The sequence below is a fragment of the Myotis davidii genome, unplaced genomic scaffold, assembly GCF_000327345.1.
Source record: "Myotis davidii unplaced genomic scaffold, ASM32734v1 scaffold496, whole genome shotgun sequence".
In the NCBI taxonomy this organism is placed as follows: Eukaryota; Metazoa; Chordata; class Mammalia; order Chiroptera; family Vespertilionidae; genus Myotis; species Myotis davidii.
In genome coordinates, this window is record NW_006289398.1 from 7806050 (window position 1) to 7821289 (window position 15240).

The following is a 15240-nucleotide window of genomic DNA, read 5'->3' on the forward strand; positions in this document are numbered from 1 at the left end:
GCTCTCGGGGCGAATTCCTGGATCCGGTGCACACCTCAGGCTAATGCAAGTTTGTTTGTTTTTTTACACAACTTTTCCAGGTGAGCGCCGTCGCTCAGGTGTGAAGATCCTCTCCTAGGGCTGTGGGCCCGGGATTTCCAGTGGCCATTTTGGAATTACAGTGCTTTCGGTCATTCCGCCCAGAAGTTGGCTGAATGGGCGAGGATCGTCTCTGAAGCGAACGGCTCCGCGCGCTGCCGAGACGGGCGCCCGGCGGTCCTGACGGCGTGGCTCCCGCGGATTACATAACCGGTTCCGGGGCTTGGGCTGCCGGCGTGTTTTCCGGTGTGTGTGTTTGTGTGTTTTGTGGCCTTCCCCACCCCGTGGTGGTGTCAGCCGAAACTGTAAGGGATGCCTGGTTCGTGCCTCGGGTAGTTTCGGAAGTTTCCGATTCCTGTTGAAATCGTGCCGAAGGTCCCTGGCAGCTTATCCTCCTTAAAACTTGTGGGAATTTCTGACCTCAGCCCCGAGCGTGTCACAATGGGGCGGCTTCTCTAAATGAAGACACTGAAGGAGACCCGCTTTTTTCCTTTTCTCTTTTATTTACGTGGAAACCTAAGATGGTGCCGCTTCCCAGCGGCGGGGTCGTGCTGAGATAGCCGTGTCTCCGAGTGCTGCTCAGGAATGCTCTTCAGATGTGAAGTTTTGTTTTTGTTTTTGCTTTTTGGGTCATAAATTGGATATTTCATCTCGAGTGGATAAGTACAACACTGACAAGTACATGGAATAATAAAGAAGACTTTATCACCTTAAACCCCAGGAACTTGGCTAATCTGGAGGTAGCCATATGAAAACTTTAAACCTGAAGTATGGGTAGCTGACTTGAAGTAACTCTATGTCAAATAGTCATAGGTTAAGTATCTTTAAAGAACTTGGATTTTATTTCAGGGGATACAAAATAAAAAAACAAACTGGAAAACACAAAGATCACAGAGAAAAGCCCAACACCTTCTTGTGCGGTCCTGTTGGAATTTGTAAGTACTGTCTATATATGGTGAGCATGTCAAATGGACATTTGTAAAATGTAATAAGGGTCAATGTAGCCTTTGTTATTCTTGGAACCTTTCAGTGTCTCCCAATAATATTGCTCTGGACAATCTGAAAACAACTATTAATTTTAAATGCGGAAGGAGTTAAGGTTTAAGACTATTTCAGATCAAACAGTCCAAATTTTAATTTTTTGTGCTCCTAAAGTAAGAAAGTACATATGCTATTATTCACCTTAGGCTTTGTGGATTCCTAGATTGGTAGAAAAAACCCAAAAAGTTATTCATGTTTAAAGTCTTATAGGGCTTGGTTTTTAATATGCTATTTCAGAAGTAGCTTGTTTTAAGGCGTAAGTTTTAACATTTGAATTTATCATAGAAATTAAGTTTTTAATTTTTTTTAAATGTGTTTTATTGATTTTTTACAGAGAGGAATGGATAAGGGTAGAGGGTTAGAAACATCGATGAGAGAGAAACATCGATCACCTGCCTCCTGGCACACCCTCCACTGGGGATGTGCCCGCAACCAAGGTACATGCCCTTGACCAGAATCGAACCTGGGACCCCTCAGTCCGGAGGCCGACGCTCTATCCACTGAGCCAAACCGGTCAGGGCAGAAATTAAGTTTTTCAAACTTGTTGAAGTGGTTTTATTTCAAATTATTCCTTAAGATCTCAGCTCCACCCTAGCTGGCTTGGCTCAGTGGACAGAGCAGTCAGCCTGTGGACTGAAGGGTGCAGGGTTCGATTCTGGTCAAGGGCATATGCCCGGGTTGCAGGCTCCATCCCCAGTAGGGGACGTGCAGGAGGCAGCGGATCAATGATTCTCATTGTTGATGTTTCTATCTCTCTCTCCCTCCTTCTCTGAAATCAATAAAATGTATTTTAAAAAGTGAATATTAGTTGCCATAATAGGATTTTTTTGGTGAGTGAATTACCTTTTATTTAAAAAAATTGATTTTTTGAGAGAGAGGAAGGGGAGGGAGAGAGATAGAGATAAACATTGAATTTGTTGTTTTATGCGTTCATTGCTTGGTTCTTGTATGTGGTCCGATCCTGTTTGAACATGAAACCTTGGTGTATCAGAATGGAGCTCTTTCCAACTGAGCTACCCAGCTAGGGCATGAATTATTTTTTAATATTTATCTTACGGGATTGAATGGTGGTTTTTTTGTTTGTTTTTAATTCAGTATATTTTTACTGATTTCAGAGAGGGAGAGGGAGAGAGATAGAAACATCAGTGAGACTCATTGGTTAGCTGCCTCGTGAACTACCCCTTGTGCACTGACCAGGAATGGAACTGTGACCTCCTGGTTCACAGGTCAACCTCAGCTGGGCCTTACTTGATTGTTTTGATAAATATTTCCTGGGCATTGAAATCTATAGTATTGGCAGCTATTGGAACAGTGACTGGGCTGCTGCTTATCCCCCCATAAGTACCTCTTTTTCTCCTATCCCATTTTTTCCTTTTTTTTCTCTAGTGCCTAAACTATAGGTCTAAAAATTAACAATCACAATGGCTAACATTTGTAGATGGAGATTGTGTCATGTGTTTGCCTTGTACTTTACATGGTATATCTTAATTAGCATAATCCTATGAGAAAAGTACTATTACAGTGGCATACGTGAGAAAACTAAGATTTAGGGAGACAGACGGGCAAAGTTAACTTGGTTAGGGCCAAGGATAGATGGGCATCTTGACCAACTCTCCAAGCCCCATGCTAGTACTAGTAATCATTGTACCATACTTAACACTGCTTTGTGGATTTTACTTTATTAACTCAATTTTATTTGTGCATTATCCTGATATTTTTGTTTTTGTTTTCATATGCTGCTTCTTGGTAGTTAGTTTTGATTGCTATCTGGAGAGAAGCTAAAAGATAGAAGAGAAACTTTTGTTGGTTTTGCTGTTGTTAGTAGCCATGAGTGATAACTTGAGTTAGCAAAGTATTAAAATGTGGGGTCAGGTTATATTGAGATCTCATGCACCCTTTCCTCTTTGCCCAGGTTTGGAGCTAAATGCATGTTAACTGTTTTACCTTTCCTCTGGCTTTGAATTGAGATTACTACATGGATTTTTGTGTTTATAGCTGTTGACACTTTAGAATTGAGGAAGGGAGGACTAGTAGGAAAATAAGACTAATGGGAAACAATAAGGAAAGAACAGGAGTGAACAGAAAGAAGAAAATAAGATTTAGGGAGTTATAGATAGGAGAAGGGAATAAGGATGGAAATCTCTAGTCTGAAAGTAAAATTAGCAAGTGAGGAGAGAACCTAAACCCAGGCCAAATTATCTAACTGTATTTGATGCAACCACCTTTTCTGTTTAATTTTTGATGAGACTGTTTAGATGACAGTTTAGATCCAGGTAAGGGCAGTGATGCAGAAAGTGAGGAATGTCTGGGAGTTAGAAAGGTTTTTGGTTGAGGATTTGGAATATCTAGAAAAGGACGCATGTGACCTTGTATATTCACGTAACCTCTTTTGGCGTTAGTTCTTAATAAAACAGATGGAAATAATGCATTTGAAGGTTTTTTTGTTAATCATGGACTGTAATATAGATGTAAAGTTTTCTATATTTTAATATTCTGCTTAATACATTTTACATGTCAAATCAGTATTTATAGTCTCTGAAATGACTTTTTCTCTTGTTGCGTTTATTTATTTTATTTAAATATATTTTTATTGATTTTTTTTACAGAGAAGAAGGGAGAAAGGGATGGAGAGTTAGAAACATCGAGAGAGAAACATCGACCAGCTGCCTCCTGCACACCCCCTACTGGGGATGTGCCCGCAACCAAGGTACATGCCCTTGACCGGAATCGAACCTGGGACCCTTCAGTCTGCAGGCCAACGCTCTAACCACTGAGCCAAACCGGTTAGGGTGCATTTATTTTTTTAAAAAAATATTTTTATTGATTTCAGACAGGAAGGGAGAGGGAGAGAAATAGAACCATGAATGATGAGAATCACTGGTCAGGAATTTCCAACATGAATTCTTTTTGGCTGCATGGGTGGGTGTTGGAGACAGTATAGTTCGAGAATTCTCTGAAATGGGTAATTTTAGGGGTGCTTATGTATTTTCCTGGGGATCAGGTCCATAATTTTCAATAGAACCCTCACGAGAAACCAAAGTTAGAATTACTGATAAACCTTTAATGGTTGGGTCTCTCTCTCTCTTTAACTTTTATCTGCTTTTTTTCCTTTTTGTCAGTCGCCCCACCCATCAGTTACAGGCTTTTGCTCTGTATCCCTTCGAGTAATTGCTAGTTTCTGCATCTTTTTAGCAAGAACAAGAGTTTTTTTTTTTTAAAATATATTTTATTGACTTTTTACAGAGAAGAAGGGAGAGGGATAGAGAGTTAGAAACATCAATGAGAGAAGAGAGATCGATCAGCTGCCTCCTGCACGCCCCCCAGTGGGGATGTGCCCACAACCAAGATACACACCCCTGACCGGAATCGAACCCGGGACCCCTGAGTCCACAGGCCGACGCTCTATCCACTGAGCCAAACCGGTTCGGCAAGAACAAGAGTTTTAACCTCCTAGTTAAATAGGTTGTTTCCTTTGAAAGACAGAACTTGCAAATAGATTTTTAAAAATTCTAAAAATGAAAAATCGTCAGGAAGTTACCTTTACACATGTGTACTAGCTAAAGAAATTAGTTTGCTTTTCGGTGGACATAAATATATATCCTTTTAATGAGTGAGTTTTTAGAAATTTGGGGGCAGTTTAGCTGAGTGGTTCGGGTTCCATCCGGTTCTTTCATAAAGTCTTATGAATTGACCAGGGCTGCAGCCAATGAAAGGCTTGACAGGCTGGAGGACCTCCTTCCAAGTGGTGTTCTCATTGGCTGGCAGGTTGATGCTGGCTGTTGTCTGAAGGACTCAGTTCTTTACCCTTGGCGTATGTCCCCATCCAGCTGCTTGAGTTTCTTTCTTTCTTTAAAAATATATTTTTATTGATTTCAGAGAGGAAGGGAGAGGGGGAGAGAGAGAGATAGGAACATCAATGATGAGAGAGAATCATGGATGGGCTGCCTCCTGCACGCCTCACACTGGGGATCCAGCCCTCAACCGGGCATGTGCTCTGATCTGGATTCGAACCGTGGCCTCCTGGTTCCTAGGTCCATGCTTAACCACTGAGTCATGCGGGCCTGGCCATCTGCTTGAGTTTCTTTGCAGCATGGCAGCTGTGTCTCCCAGAGCAAGTGACTTGAGAAAAGGGATAGGTGAGGTGTGGTGCCTTTTATGACCTACCTATTCTTAGAAGTCACATTCTTTTCATTAGAAACAAATCATTAAATCTAGGCTGCAGACACCATCTTCTATCAGAATTATTTGTGACATATTAAAAATCACAGTAGGAGGTAATCCTTCACACCTCATAATTGTCAATATAACTAGCCAAAATTTTCACCCCACAAATAGGAAGTTGAACTATTATAAGTTTAGAGAAGAAAGTGTGTTCTAAATTTAAATGAATTTAGAAGGTACAATCTTTCTACCTTTCTAAGCAATGTATGAGATGGAATTTCCCACCCCTTCACACTAATCTCCCAAACAGTGTATGAGGGTCATAAACTTAAAGTTGGCCATTTTAGGTACTTTTGAGCTTGCAGTTCAGTGTCATCTAGCACATTACAATGTTGTACAGCTATTACCACCACCCATCTCCAGAACTGCACCCAATTAAGCATGAACTCCCAATTTTTTCTCTCTCTCCAGCCCCTGGCAATTACTTTGTATTTCTATGAATTTGATTACTAGGTACCTCATTGTGCACTATTTGTTCTTTAGTGACTGGCTTGTTTCACTCAGATAATGTCCTCGAGGTTCATGCAAGTTGTAGCAGGTGTCAGAATCTGAATTTTCTTTTTAAGACAGGATAATTTAATGTATGTATATACCACATTTTGTTTTTTTTTATCTGTTGATGGACACTTGGGCTGCTTACAGTGCTGCTGTGAACATTGGTGTTCATATATTGGTTTAAATCCCTGCTTTTAATTCTTTTGGTTATAAACCCAGAAGTAAATTTGCTGGATCATATGGTAATTCTATGTAATTCTTTCAGGAACTTTGTTTTTCATAGGGGCTGCACCATTTTTTACTTCTATCAGCTGTCTACAAGGGTTCCAATTTCTTTATATTCTTTCCAACACTTGCTGTTATTTTTTTGTGTGTGTATTTTAAAAATATTTTTTAATTTATTGATTGATTTTTAGAGAGAGAGAAAGAGGGAAAAGGAGGAGAGCGGGAAATACCAATTTGTTGTTCAGTTATTTTTTTTGAATTCATTGGTTGATTCTTTTTTTTAAATACATTTTATTGATTTTTCACAGAGAGGAAGGGAGAGGGAGAGAAACATCGATGAGAGAGAATCGGTCAGCTGCCTCTTGCATATCCCCGACTGGGGATGTGCCCGCAACCAAGGTACATGCCCTTGGCCGGAATTGAACCCGGGACCCTTCAGCCCGCAGGGCGACGCTCTATCCATTGAGCCAAACTGGTCAAGGCATTGGTTGATTCTTGTATGTGTCCTGATCTGGGACCAAACCTGCAACCTTGGCTTATCTGGATCAATTGAGCTACTGACCCCGGGGCTCTGTGTTTTTGATAATAACCATCCTAATGGGTTTGAAGTGGTATCTCGTTTTTTTCATTGTGGTTTTTAAAAATATTTTTTTTATTGATTTCAGAGAGGAAGGGGGGAGGGGGAGGGAGAGATGGAAACATCAATGATGAGAGGGAATCACTGTCCGCTGCCTCCTGCATGTCCCCTATTGGGGATTGAGCGGGGACCATGCATGTGCCCTTAACTGGAATTGCAGGCCCCGACCCTCTATCCACTGAGCCAAATCAGACGCAGTGGTTCTCAACCTTCCTAATGCCACCCATGACCCTTTAATACAGTTCCTCATGTTGTGGTGACCCCCAACCATAAAATTACTTTCGTTGCTACTGCATAACTGTAATTTTGCTACTCTTATGAATCGTCATGTAAATATCTGATATGCAGCATGTATTTAGGCGACCCCTGTGAAAGGGTCTTTCGACCTCCAAATGGGTTGCGACTCACAGGTTGAGAACCGCTAAGCTAGGGCATTGTGGTTTTGATTAGCATTTCCCTAATGATTAGTAATGTCTTTTCATGTGCTTAGGCAATTTGTATACTTTCTTTGGAGAAAAGTTTATTCAGGTCCTTTGGCCATTTTTTAAATCAGATTGTTTTTGTGTTGAGTTGTAGGAGTTTTTTATGTTCTGGATATCAAGACCTACGATAATGAGCAGATCTTGATAACTAATATTTATCAATGCTTACCATGTTCCAGGCAGTGTTCTAAGTCTTTTAAGTATATGACATAAGGTAAGCCCCATACACACCGTGTGTGGGAAGGTCCTATTGTCCTCATGTTACAGATGAGAAAATGAAGTCAGGGGATTTTAAGTTACTTCCCATATGACCAGTAAGTAACATTTCTGGATGCATACATTCTGTATCCAGAGTCTAGACTCCCAACCATTATGGTTCATAGTTTCAGTTTTTAAGGTGGTGATTGGAGGAAAGTATAATACTATTCTGTTTCAGGAACTTAGAAAATATTCTTAGCAACTACATTTTATTTTCCTTATGATGATAGTTGTGACTTTCTTGAAATATACCTTTCGAATGGGTTTGATCTCAGAAGTATTTTCTTTTTGGCATAACAAATGTTTGTATAGTATCTCAGTTTTTCCCAATTACCTTGTGAAATAAATGCTATTTAATGGTTTTAAGAAACTTAGTCTGATATTAAATTATTTACTCAAGGTTCTCAGTAAGTGAGGGAGCCAGAATTTGAATTGTGTTATCTGTTTTCTGTTAGAGTTAACTTCTAGTGTTGTAAGTCGCAGAGTAGTGCTGTACAGTACAGCTTTGTCAGATAATGGACGTGTTCTGTGTCTGCACCGTTCCTGGTTGTAACTAGCCAGTAACGAGCATTTGAAATATGGCTAGTTCAGATAAGGACCTGAATTTTAAGTTTTATTTACTTTTAGTTAAATTTAAATAACAAATATGGCTACTAGCTGCCATAATGGACAGCACAACTCTAGATCAATGATACAGAATTTAATTTTAACCATTCTAGTGGGTGTAGAGTTTGAATTTGCATTGTAGTTTGAATTTGTATTTCCCTAATGATGTTGAGCATCTATCTTTTTATGTGCTTTGGTGAGGTGTTAAACATCTTTTGCGCATTTAAAAAAATTCACTTGTCTTACTTAGTTGAAACAATTCTTCTTGGGAAAGAACTCTTTTTTTTAAATATATTTTTATTGATTTCTTACAGAGAGGAAGGGAGAGAGATAGAGAGTTAGAAACATCGATGAGAGAGAAACATCGATCAGCTGCCTCCTGCACATCTCCTACTGGGGATGTGCCCGCAACCCAGGTACATGCCCTTGACCGGAATCGAACCCGGGACCCCCCAGTCCGCAGGCCGACGCTCTATCCACTGAGCCAAACCGGTTTCGGCGGGAAAGAACTCTTTATATTCTACTTGGGTATGTGTATCATACAAATCTTTGGCGAATAATTTCTCCAGTCTGGTTTGTCTTCATTTTCTTAAATGTGTTTAAGAGTAGACATTTTTAATTTTGAGGTAAAATCGGTAATTTTTATTTCAAGGTTTGTGCTTTATTGTGTCCTAGGAAATCTTTGCCTAACCCAAGATCACAGGATTTTCTCCTGCTTTCTTTTAGAAATTTTATTGTTCCGCTCACATTTACAGGTCTGTTGTCTTCTTTGCATGTGATGTGAGGAAAGGGTTGAGAGGTTCTTTTTTTTTTAAGTGTAGATGTCCATTTGTCCCAGTTCCATTTGTTGAAAAGGCATTTTTTTCCATTCAGTCACTTTGAAATAACCTCTACTGAAAATCAGTTGACCATATGTGTGGAAATTTGTGGACTCTTCATTGGCATATATTTATTATGTCATTTCTATTGAGCAGTTGATATAAATTATAGCATTTGATTTTTTCTGATTGACATATTTTTGTTTTCTAAAATCTGCTATATAGGAAATTGGATTAAAAGGGGAAATTGTTTTTTATGGTCATGTGAAGAAAGACCTGTTGCAAAAGAATGCCATTTTGAATTCATAGAGCAATCTGCTTTCCAGTGGCTTGAAATGTTACTATTACCTAATTTGTACCTGAGCATAATGGAAAACAAATGACAGTATTTCTGTATTGGAAATGAGGAAGTAGGGTCCAAAGTATCAACTTATTTACTGTGAAACATTGACTCAGCAATGGATGTAGGATTTTTATCTCTTGAGCTGGTCTGTGTTAGTGATGGTCATTGCCTCAGCAGATGTTTAAGTGCCTGCTGTGCTGCACTTTCATTGGTGTTGGGCTTTTAGTAGCAAACAAGGCAAAACTAAGATTCCTAAATTCATGTAGTTTGTCTGTTCTGAAGTTCTGTGAATATAGAGTAAATAGAGTCCTTATTCTGAATCGTAGAGCATGTATGAGGGCTTATTTACTAAAGCTGAAGAAGACTAAACTTGGGGCTGTATTACAGTACCACCAGGTGAATGATGAAATCAGTTTCATGGATTACTAGCTATGTTGAAAACGACTTGAAAAGTGGGATTCACCTGATAAGATGGCTTAAGGACTATTGCAATGCAAGCTTAGTTGCCTTAGTTTTTTTCTATAACTCAACTGATAGTTTCAGATTTTTCACATGAATTACTCTTTGGTCTCGCCTCCACTAATATGAGTTCCTTTTATAGGAACTTGTAAACAGAGAAAAGGGAGTGAAAATGTTTTCACCTTACTCCTTTAAATTATCCTTTCAAGGGCTGAATTTAATGAGTACAAGAGTCTATTTGGGGACAAAGTTGGCTAGATTAGTGGAGAGCCAGTTGTGACTGCAGTGGTAGCTCAAAGTACTTGTCTTTTACCTGCCTAGGAAGAGATTGAGATTTGTACTTTGTGTAGTTTGAGATAGTTGTAAGACTAAATCTTACTCAGAACTTAGGGAAATGCTTCAGTACTTGATATTAAAGCTAGTCTTCTACACTAATAAAAGAGAAACATGTAAATTGGTGTCACTCCGCTACCCCCACCAGCCAATCAGCGACTATGCAAATTAACACAACAAAGATGGTGGTTAATTTGCATACACAGGCATGGACTGAAGACTGAAGAGGCTTGGCTTCTCCGCTGTGGCAGGACCAAAGGCCTGGGTCCTGGATGCTGGAGGAAAACTGGTGCCGGCAGCCAGGGGAAGTAAGGCCTATTGCATGAATCTCTTTGTGCAATGGGCCTCTAGTCCTATATAATAAAAGGGGGACATCCCCCGAGGGCTCCTGGGCTGCCAGAGGGATGTCTGACTGCCAACTTAGGCCCAATCCCCCAGGAAGCGGGCCTAAGCCAGCAGGTGGTCATTCCCCGAGGGGTCCCAGACTGTGAGAGGGCACAGGCCAGGCTGAGGGACCCTCCTGAGTGCACAAATTTTTGTGCACTGGGCCTCTAGTATTTTATAAGATAAGAAAGGTCTCTACCTAATGTATCCTGGGTTATTTATAGTGTATGTATGTGGGTGTGTATAGTGCTTAAGAATTTCAGCTGCCACTGATTAGTACTGTGACCTTAGGAACTCTATGTGCCATATATATGTATGTGTACATATATGTATAAAATATATATTTGTACATACGTATATCTATATATGTTTATATATCTACATCTATAAACCTGTTTTTCTTGTTTTGAAGAAAAGATAACTTCCTGGGATGCACGGAGGATTGAATGAGATAATACTTATAAAGCCCTAAGCAAATTGCCTAGCAAGGTGTGTGTGTTTGTGTATATGTATGTGTGTGTGTGTGTGTGTGTGTGTGTGTGTATGTATGTATGCAGTATGTCCTTTTAGCTATTGTCTTAGCATGTAATCTATCCTAGAAAATGTTCCATGTACACTTGAAAAGAATGTATATTCAGCTTCTTTGGGATGAAATGCTCTGAAAATACCAATTAAGTCCATCTACTCTAGTGTGCCATTTAAAGACACTCCTTGTTGATTTCCAGTCTTGAAATCTATCCATTGATGTCAGTGTGGTGTTAAAATCATCTTTTATGACTGTATTTTTAATCTCTCCCTTTATGTTCATCAGTATTTGCTTCGTATCCTTAGTTGCTCCTTTGTTGGTGGCATAAATGTTTACAAGGTTTATATCCTTTGGTTGGATTGATTCATTTATCATCATGAAGGGTCCTTATATCCTTTGTTTTAAAGTCCATTTTGTGATAAAAGTTCCTTTTCCTATTGTTAACTTGCGTTTCTGTGTCATGTCTAAAAATCCACTGCCAAAGTTAAGGTCATGAAGCTTTACCTCTATTTTTTTCTGATAGTTTTAGCTTTTCTAGTTGTCTTTGATCCATTATTGCATCTGTTTCTGAATATGGTGTCACTTGGAGTCCCAGTACCATTTCTTGAAAAGATTGTTCTTTCCCCCATTGAATCATCTTAAATATTTTGAAAACTCATTTGGCCATATGTGTATAAGTTTATTTCTGGACTCTCAATTCTATTCCATTGACTTATATATCTGTCCTTCTGTCAGTAGTACACTGCTTTGATCATGGTAGCTTTGTAGTAAGTTTTGATAGAGAACTGTGAGTCCCACAATTCTAACTTTTTATATATATATATATTTAAATATTTGGGATCCCTTGCAGTTTCAGATGAATTTGAGAATGACTTTTCTGTTTCTCCAGAAAAGATTGTTGGAATTTTAATGTAGATTATGTTGAATCTGTGTATCACTTTGGGTAATACTGATATCTTAACAGTATTAAGTTTCCCAGTCCTTGAATGTGGGATGTGTTTATATTTATTTGGTCTTTTAAATTTTCCTTCAGTAGTGTTTTGTAGTTGCTAGTGAACAAGTTTTATACCTTTTTGGTTAAATTTATTCCTAGATATTTTATTCTTTTGCATGTTTTTGTAAGTAGAATTGAATTGTTTAAATTTTCCTTTTGGGTTGTCATTTGTACACCTGAGTTCTGAGTTATCTGTCATCCTGAAACATGGCTGAATTTATTAGCTCTAGTAGGTTTTTTCTCTTTTTTTCCCACGGATTCTTTATAATTTTCTATCTGTAAGATCATGTCATTCTCCTTAAACTAGTCCGACTGTCTGTCCCAGGCTGGTTTAATATGCTGGGCAGCATTGCCATCAGCTGTTGTGTCTCAGCGTGGCAGTAGTGGTGAAAGTGCTGGTTGCCGGAGTTGCCTGGACTTCAGGGTTCTTAAAATGGATCACAGTTCCTAGGTCTGTGAATATTACCTGTTCAATACCAGAGATATTGTTTACCCCTAACATTGTGGGGAGAACTGAAGTTTTTCATCACCTGCTGTAGCTGTCCTGTGAGCCACCTTCTTTTTTGTGGGCAGTTTCTTTCCGACTAGTGTGCACCTGTGCTTCAGTTGGGCTCATGGCAGTTATCTTGTTGGAGAGGAAAAGGGGCCAAGCAAGAAGCGCCACACATGTGGGGACGCAGGATGGCACCCAGAGGTGGATCTTTTTGTGTTTATCTTTCTGGAGGTTTGGTTAGCTTCTTGGATACATATATTTGTGTGTTTAACTAACTTGATAAGTGTTTATAGCCATTCTTTCCTTAGATAACTCTTTATGCCTTTTTCTCCTCCTTTTTCCTTCTGGAACTTCTATGTGTACGCTGTCCCACAGATCTTTTCAGCTCTGTTGGGTTTTTTTCTTCCGGCTCCTTAGACTTATAATTTTAAGTTACCTTTTTTCAAGTTCTCTGGTTCTTCTGCCACAAATCTGCTATTGAAACTGTCCAGTGAAATTTTCATTTGTCATTGTTTTTTTTTGACTCCAGGATTTTTCTTTGGTTCTTTTCTATAATTTGTGTCTTTATTGCTGCTCTATTTGTTGAGACATTGTTCTGGTTTTCTTCAGCTCTTTGTGTTTCAGACAGTTGAGGGCTGTGTTTCATCAGGGACAGTTTCTGCCAATTCTTTTTGCTTGTGAATTGGCCATGCTTCCTTATTTCTTTGCATGATTTTTTTTTTCTTTTGTAGAAAATTGAACATTTTTAATATTGTAATTTGTCGACTCTGGGAATGGAATATTCTCCCTCTACCCCCAATCCTCGGTTGCCTGCTGTGGGTTGTAGTTGTTCATTCAGTAACTTTTCTCAATTATTTTTGTAAAGCCTGTATCCTTTTTAGGTTTTGTTTTTTTTAATTTTTAGAAAGAGAGAAACATTGATGTGAGATAAAAACATTGATCAGTTGCCTGCCTTGGGTGCCCTGACCAGGAATCAAACCTGCTATCTTTTGGTGCGCAGGACATTACAACAAACTGAGCCAAACTGGCCAGGCAGAGTCTGTATTCTTTGGCTTGGGTAGCCTCTGACTCTTAGCTTGTGGTCCCCTAGTGGTGTGTTTTTTTTTTTGTTGCTGTTTTTAAAAAATAAATTTCTATTGATTTTAGAGAGAGGAATGGAGAGGGAGAGAAACAACAATGGGAGAGAAACATAGATTTTTTGCCTCCTGCATGTTTCCTACTGGGTATTGAGCCCACAACCCTGGCATGTACTCTGCCTGGGAATTGAACTGTTGAGCTCTTGGAGCATGGAACAACGCTCAGAGCCACACCAGCCTGGGCTGTTATGTTTTGTTAACAAGGATAATGTTTTTGTTTTTGTTTTTTAATATATTTTATTGATTTTTTACAGAGAGGAAGGGAGAGAGATAGAGAGTCAGAAACATCGATGAGAGAGAAACATCGATCAGCTGCCTCCTGCACACTCCCCACTGGGGATGTGCCTGTAACCAAGGTACATGCCCCTGACTGGAATCGAACCTGGGACCCTTCAGTCCTCAGGCCGACTCTCTATCCACTGAGCCAAACCAGTTAGGGCAAGGATAATGTTTTAATGAAAAAAATTTAAAGAAATTAGTGCAAAAAATAAAAGTTTAAATACACCAGGATTAGCATATTATCTTGTGTAAAGTATGCAAATCCTCACAGCTGAGACAGGTTGCAGTCTTTTTTTAAAACCTTTTTATTGAATTTATTGGGGTGACATTGGTTAATATAATTATACTAGAGGCTCAGTGCATGAAATCATGCACAGGTGGGGTCCCTCTGCCTGGCCAGCGATCAGGGCTGATCAGGACCATCTTGCCCAGGCCTGATCTGGCCGGTGGCCCAGGAGGGACTGCTGGAGGGCTCCAGGGCGTGTCCAGCCCTGTCTCACCAGTCCTGATTGGCCAGACCCCAGCAGCAAGCTAACTTACCGGTCGGAGCATCTGCCCCCTGGTGGTCAGTGCACATCATAGCGACTGGTTCATCGAGTGCGGAATGCTCCGCACGCACTTTCCCTCCAACCCCTGGTCTTGGAGACCTCATGTCCTTCCAAGGCTCTGCTCACCCTCTGTAGCTGCCACACGAAGTAAATTGCATTGTGTGTGTGTGTGTGTGTGTATGTGTAAAACCCTTTTCAGGCTCCATGTGTCTTTACTTCACTGCAGTTCCTGTTACCCCAACATAAGGAGACACCCTCAATATCAGGTAACACCATCATAGTAAGCCTACTGCAGCGGTTTTAAATAGGCCATGGGTTGCCCTAGATCAGTGGTTCTCAACCTGTGGGTCGTGACCCTTTCACAGGGGTCGCCTAAGACCAACGGAAAACACATACATAATTACATATTGTTTTTGTGATTCATCACTATGCTTTAATTATGTTCAATTTGTAACAATGAAAATACATCCTGCATATCAGATATTTACGATTCACAACAGTAGCAAAATTAGTTATGAAGTAGCAACGAAAATAATTTTATGGTTGGGGGCCACCACAACATGAGGAACTGTATTAAAGGGTTGCGGCATTAGGAAGGTACAGGACCACTGCCCTAAATGGTTTGGCTCAGTTGATAGAGCCACGGACTCAAGGGTCCTGGGTTCGATTCCGGTCAAGGCACATTCCTGGGTTGCAGGCTTGATCCCCAGTAGAGAGCTTGCAGAAGGGAGCAGATCGAGTCTCTCTCATTGATGTTTCTATCTCTCCTGCCTTCCTCTCTAAAATCAATACAAATAAATAGGCTATGAATAAAACGATGCTGCTCTCCATCCATCCGATCGCCCCTCACACCCTCTTTTGTCTTTGCTGCCCCCCCCCCCCCC

General features: G+C 40.0%; 1 protein-coding gene across 3 annotated transcripts in view; it reads left to right on the top strand.

Moving 5' to 3' along the window:
- The first annotated feature begins 53 nt into the window (after positions 1–53).
- GPBP1 (GC-rich promoter binding protein 1) overlaps positions 54–15240 on the top strand; it is a 48489-nt gene continuing 33302 nt past the window's right edge. For 2 of the 3 annotated variants that reach the window (XM_006761784.2, XM_006761786.2), the window contains exon 1: positions 54–1013. The gene's annotated coding sequence lies outside the window, so the exon portion shown is untranslated. The remainder of the gene's footprint in view (positions 1014–15240) is intronic. The other variant, XM_006761787.2, reaches the window with a different exon arrangement.